This window comes from Sapajus apella, unplaced genomic scaffold (genome assembly GCF_009761245.1).
Source record: "Sapajus apella isolate SASKATOON/1434 unplaced genomic scaffold, GSC_monkey_1.0 scaffold74, whole genome shotgun sequence".
NCBI classification, from domain to species: Eukaryota; Metazoa; Chordata; class Mammalia; order Primates; family Cebidae; genus Sapajus; species Sapajus apella.
In genome coordinates, this window is record NW_022437014.1 from 6,642,507 (window position 1) to 6,648,506 (window position 6,000).

Here is a 6,000-nt window from a genome sequence, read left to right on the forward strand (position 1 = left end):
TTCAGAGAGCCCTGAACAGCGATGGTTCATCGGCTCTGCTGGACCTTGCTTACCCTTTTGCTTTGCATGTGCTCTGATTCAGTTCAGAGTTCGCTTTGCCCCCTCCCTTCCTTGCTCCCATGCCCTCAGGTTCATCTGTCTTGGTCTGCCTTACTCTTTTGGGCTAAGCAAATGCAGGGCCAGACCTGGGGATTACATGTGATGGAGACTTCTTTTAACTTTTCCATTTTAAATTTCAGTCTCATTTAACTGAATTGCAAAGTTAAATAACCATGAGATGGGAACAGAGCAGCTTTCAGAGTGGAGAAGGAATGCAAAATTCAAATTCTCGCAACTTCTTACTGAAAAATATTAGGATCCACGTGGAGGAAGCCAACATTATTGGAAATGCCACTCCCACACTGCCCTTGGCTCTGCCTGTCTGCAAGGACTGATGATTTTCACCTGGAAGGACCAGCCACAGCCAGTCCCTGAGCCAGTCAGAGCCAAGCTAAGAAGTTTATCCAGGGTTCCTTACCCATCATGCATGAGTTACAGAATTCAGCTGTCTGAAGTTTGGTTGCGGCTCAAGGAACTGCTGGTCTCTTGAGTAACCCTGAACCCATATAGCAGAGAGATTTTGTCCTGCTTAATCAACGCCTTTCTTCCTTGGCGTGGAGCTGCCCCCTAGTTCAGCAACCACCATGGCAGTCTGCTTAACCCTTTCTCCCCGTAGAGCTATATATGTTTTTACCCCATTTCCTCCTACCCTAGCTTTAAGCTCTTCTGCTTTAATCCATGTGATGGGTATGGATTACATTCCTTCTTGGAAGGCGCAGCTACTACCCATGTGCTAAGGGGTACTTCCTTCATTCAGAGATACTATCTATCGGTTAGACTTGAATACTGCTATGTGAATAGTAAAACCATCCTGGAGTGAACCCATGCTTCCCATGTTCCCAACCCATTACTTTTGGGGGAATGGTCATCTTCCTCGGAAGCTAATGCTGTAGCTGGATCTTCCCTATGGTCTTGATCCCTACCCATTCCAGCTTGTTTTTATTTCCTTCACAGGGTACCACTGGGGACCATGGATTACTTGCAGCTGATCCATAATTGGCATACATAGAAATTCCAATAGAGATAGAGCTTGAAAATATGCTCCAAGCAACCTTACCTAGGATTGTATTGTGCAGTGAGGTAGCAGGCTGGATTATTATGTTACGCTGAGAGGCCAATGATTCTTATATATATTTCCCACTCCAGAACCTTTTTAAGTCAGAGATCATTTTACATGAAATGCACGCCTGGTCCCAAAAAAGGCCATTGAAATGCACCTTAGAAAATAATAGCTTAACCTGAACAATTCAAGTAAAAGCTGTCTTTATTTCTTTTCCTCTTGTGAAAGCCATAAGAATGAAGTCTCACAGCTCCATTTTCTGCCAGTATAATACTGTATTTAAGTTCTTGGGGATATTAGTTTAAGTAATGTACTAACTACTTCTGAAGGCTGAATTTCTAATGTATCTCGGAAACTGGATATGTGAAAAATAGAGTTTTATCTAGACATGCGCTTATTTCCAAAACTTGGTGAGACAAAGCAGCTGAGTTCTCACTGGAGTGATCCACACGAGACCTAAAGATCCATTTCTGTCTGTTATATATTTTTTATGTGCCTTAAGTTTTACAGAAACACCTTGCTCCATATTTACCCAACTATAGAATACAATTAGAGTTTGACACTTACCTCCCTCTTGAGAAAAGGAACTAAGAAAATTCAGTTCTATGAAAGTTGAATATTTTGTAGATATTTGTTTAATAAATATTGTTAGAGAGCTTTTACTAAATGGAATAGACGGGTTTTAATCCTACCTGGAATACAGTACTTTTCAGCTGCAAATCTGGCATGATATGATTGTGATTAGATTAATTTTTGCTGCTGTGACATTACCACCAGTTTCATGGCCTAGGACAACACATGTGTACTGTCTTATAGTTTCAGTGGGCAAAAGCCCTAAATGAGTCTCACTGGGCTGTCATCAGGTATCAGTGGGGCTGTGTTCCTTCTGGAGGCTCTAGGAGATCATCTGTTTTCTTGCCTTTCACATCTTCTAGAAGCCTCTGCATTCCTTGGCTTGTGGTGCCTTCCTCTGTCTTCCCAGCCAGCAATGGCCAGTCGAGTTGCTCTCACATCACATCACTGACAATGATTGACCTGTCATTCTCTTTCACTTATAAACACCACTGTGACTACATCGTGCCCATCCCAGACAACCCAGGATAATCTCCCATGTCAAAATCCTTAATCACAGGTTGGTAGGGTGGCTCACACCTGTAATCCCAGCACTTTGAGAGGCTGAGCTGGGTGGATCACCTGAGGTCAGGAGTTCGAGACCAGTCTGGAGCCTGGCCAACATGGTGAAACCCTGTTACTACTAAAAATACAAAAAATTAGCCAGGTGTGGTGGCAGGTGCCTGTGATCCCAGCTATTCAGGAGGCTGAGGCAGGAGAATCGCTTGAACCCAGGAGGCAGAGGTTCATGCCATTGCACTCCAGCCTGGGTGACAAGAGTGAGACTCTGTCTCAAAAAAAACAAAAGTCCTTAATCACATCTGTGAAGTCTTTTGCCATGTATGGTAGCGAGGGAGCAGGATGTGAATGTTTTGGGAGAGGAGGGTGCTATTCTGCCTACCACAATGGTACTGAAGCAAAAGCAATTTTAAAGATTCTTAGTATTTTCATCAGTTTGATGAATCAGAAGTGAACTCTTGAGGAGTCTTAAACATTGAAGGAGGGTCTGTTGGAGGCCTGGCCCTTGCATGCCTCCACCACTATGTTGCTTAGTCATGACTTATCCCATTCCTTGAGAAAAGAGTAATACATTTTGGATCTGAGACACACATGACTACATTTCCCTTGTCGCCTTCGCTTTACCAATTCTCCCTTTATTTAATTCTATAGAGACCTGACATATATTGCCCTTGGAAACTGGCTACTCCCTAGAATAGTGCCAGTTTGGGGTTAGATGAAAAAGATTATGAGATGTCTGCTGAAAATAGTGCAGCTTGATTGAAGGTGTATTACAGCATCCTCAGCAAATAAAAAAAAATAGGGGATTAAAAGAAAAACATTTGTGTTGGGGTTTTGTTTCAAAGGAGGTTACCCCTCCCTACGTTGCTCTAGCATGGTGATTCTCTTTATTTTGGTCACTTATATTTCAATCTGTTTGCAACACTATACTTGTTGCAAACACTGTACAGCTGATGCATTGCAGCCAGCAGCTGCCCCCATGTGTTCAAAATGGCCTGTAGCTTAACCATGGAGAATCAGGACTTAATTCATATACCCTGGCTCCTCCATTTCTTTCCCTGCCAACACAGCTGCAGCAAAGCTCCTCCATCTAGAAACCTGGCAGCTATCCCAGCTGGAAGTTACCTGCCAACACTTTTCTGAAGACCAGCCAGAGGAGGAAGAACAGGAGGGCAGAGGGCTGAGGAGGGAGGAAGAGAAGATGCAAATCTAATTGCATTGGCCTCCAGCCCTCTTCAGATCTCTGTGCTTCCAGAGGGGATGACATACTCATATTCAGCAGTCATCACTGATCTTGCTTGTAAAAGTCCTGTTTAGATGTGAGCACACTTCCCTGAGGTTTCAGATTCCAGAATTACCCTAATATGCCTCTTTGCTTTGCAGTTATGCAGAACCAAGAACACCCCATTGACTGGAATAATGCCCCCCCACCTCCGACAGAAGAGTGGTGAGTGGATGTTCTGACGTCTCTTTACCCTTATACTAGTCATTAAATTATGACCTTCTTCTCACCTCCAAAATGAGTCTCAACGCTGTCCAACTTTTCTAGGAAGAGGACTTCTTGTTAATGTCAAATTTTATAGCATTTCCACATGATAGTAGTTGTACTTTTAGTATCTGTTGAGTTTTAAAATATGTGATAAAAGGCACCGGAGTTCAGTAAGATTTGGATTAATTTTTATTTTATTAATCACAATGGTATCAAATTACATTTGAAAATCAGCGAGGACAGGGACACGGCAGTGCTCTATAAATATCAGTGGGATGAATAAAGAAAGTGCTTGTGGTGAATATGGATTCAGGAGCCTATAACTCAACACCCTAGAGAAGGGGTGGCTCACGGGCGGGGGCAGCGCTGGAGAGAAACGGGGGCCAAACTTGCTCGGTTTTGTGTGTGCATGGGCCGGGTACAGGATAAGCTCTGGGAGCTCCTTCCAAGTCTGTGCCCTTGGGAGAGAATCAGTGTTTAGAACAGGCCCGCCCACAGAAAACCACACTGTGAAGATCCCTTCTTTCATGGTTCTGAATCCTTCATAACAAACAAAGCTACCCGGTAGGCCGGGACTTCAGTTATATCCCTTCGGTTCACATTACAAACCTTACAGGGAAAAGTGACCTCATGGCAGCTGGAGCAAAGTGGGGAAACTGAGCAGACAAGACACCAGCTAGGACAAGCAGCTCTAGTCTAGGGACCTCCCAAGGGGAGCGTGATTTCAAGTTTGCTGCTCTCCCACAAAAGAGATGGGAACTGAGGAGAGGTTTATGAAGACAGCTGGTTAGAAACAGAGGTGATAATTCAAGTACTTAGAAACCAATAGGGCCTGGGTGTCAGTGCACTGGAATGAAGATGAGCCAGAGCTCCTAAAAAGGCAGTGGAAGCACAGTCTCCGCCCTGCTACCCCAGTGAGCAGGCATTAACTCTTTGGCTGCTGGATCAAGGGAAGGTGTGGGGTTCCAAGGTGGCTCGGGTGGTTGTGAAAAGACTGGATGCAGAGGCAACTTAGCAGCCAGTAAGGAAGCATTTCAATATTTAACAACTGGATATGCTACACCCCTGCATACTGGCAGCTGAAATCTGTAATCCAGAGCCCGAAGTATCTCATAAAGGGTTTTGGAACCATGGGGAGAAAATATTGACAGAATCCGGTTCCTTTGTTTTCTCTCACTATTACTCTAACTGGTTAAAACCTAGGCTGTCTTCTCCTGAGAAAATGAGACCTCTAGATAAAAGCATCTCTTCCCCAGGTGGAAAAAGAGACCATTATGACTGAGTACCTACTATGTGCCTACCCTGAGCTTGGAATTTTATAAACATGACTTCATTTTCCCTTGCAACCACCACCTGGGTGGGTATTTATTACTACCATCTTACAGATGAGCAGCCTGGTGCCCAGGGTCACATATCCGGTAAAAGGTGGATCCAAGTTCCACCCAAATCTCCCTGAGTTCTGAGCTGGAAACTTCTTTCCCACCTCACCACACTACAGTTTTAAATGTTGTCTTGTTAACTTGTCATTGATACAGTTCTCCAGGTGAGCACTAGTGCCGTGCATTTATCAAACAGGTCCACGGTATTCTTTCTAATCCTGCAAATGAGTCTTCTTATATAACAATATTTTCATTTTTTTTTCCAATTTATTGACTCAACTAGTAACTCTTTAATCAACCTAATCACAAGGAATTTATCAATTCCAGTGGAGCAATGAATGAAGCCACATATAAGTTATTATTTGAAGTACATGCTTACCGTATATAATAAGGCCTTTCAGCTTTACCTGTTTCACATAGGCCTCCTGACATGGTTTGACTACGTCCCCCCGCAAATCTCGTCTTCAATTCCCACGTGTTGTGGAAGGGACCTGGTGGGAGGTAATTGAGTCATGGAGGCAGGTCTTCCCTGTGCTGTTCTTGTGATAGTGAGTCTCATGAGATCCGATGGTTGTTATAAGGGGGAGTTTTCCTGCACAAGCTCTCTCTTTGCCTGCTGCCATCCATGTAAGACATGGCTTGCTCCTCCCCACCTTCTGCCATGATTGTGAAGTTTCCTCAGCCATGTGGAACTGTAAGTCCGACAAACCCTTTTCATTGTATAAATTACCCAGTCTCAGGTATGTCTTTATCAGCAGCATGAAAACAAACTAATGTACCTCCTTATTATCGAATGTAAGCTGCACCTCAATTAAAAACATTCCCCAAAAGATAACTAACAG

The 6,000-nt window shown here is 43.7% G+C and overlaps 1 long non-coding RNA gene across 3 annotated transcripts in view; it reads left to right on the forward strand.

Moving 5' to 3' along the window:
• LOC116532072 overlaps positions 1-4,597 on the forward strand; it is a 106,903-nt gene extending 102,306 nt beyond the window's left edge. For all 3 annotated transcript variants that reach the window (XR_004260697.1, XR_004260698.1, XR_004260699.1), the window contains one exon: positions 3,674-4,597. This is a non-coding gene — a long non-coding RNA (uncharacterized LOC116532072). The remainder of the gene's footprint in view (positions 1-3,673) is intronic.
• Positions 4,598-6,000: the final 1,403 nt, after the last annotated feature.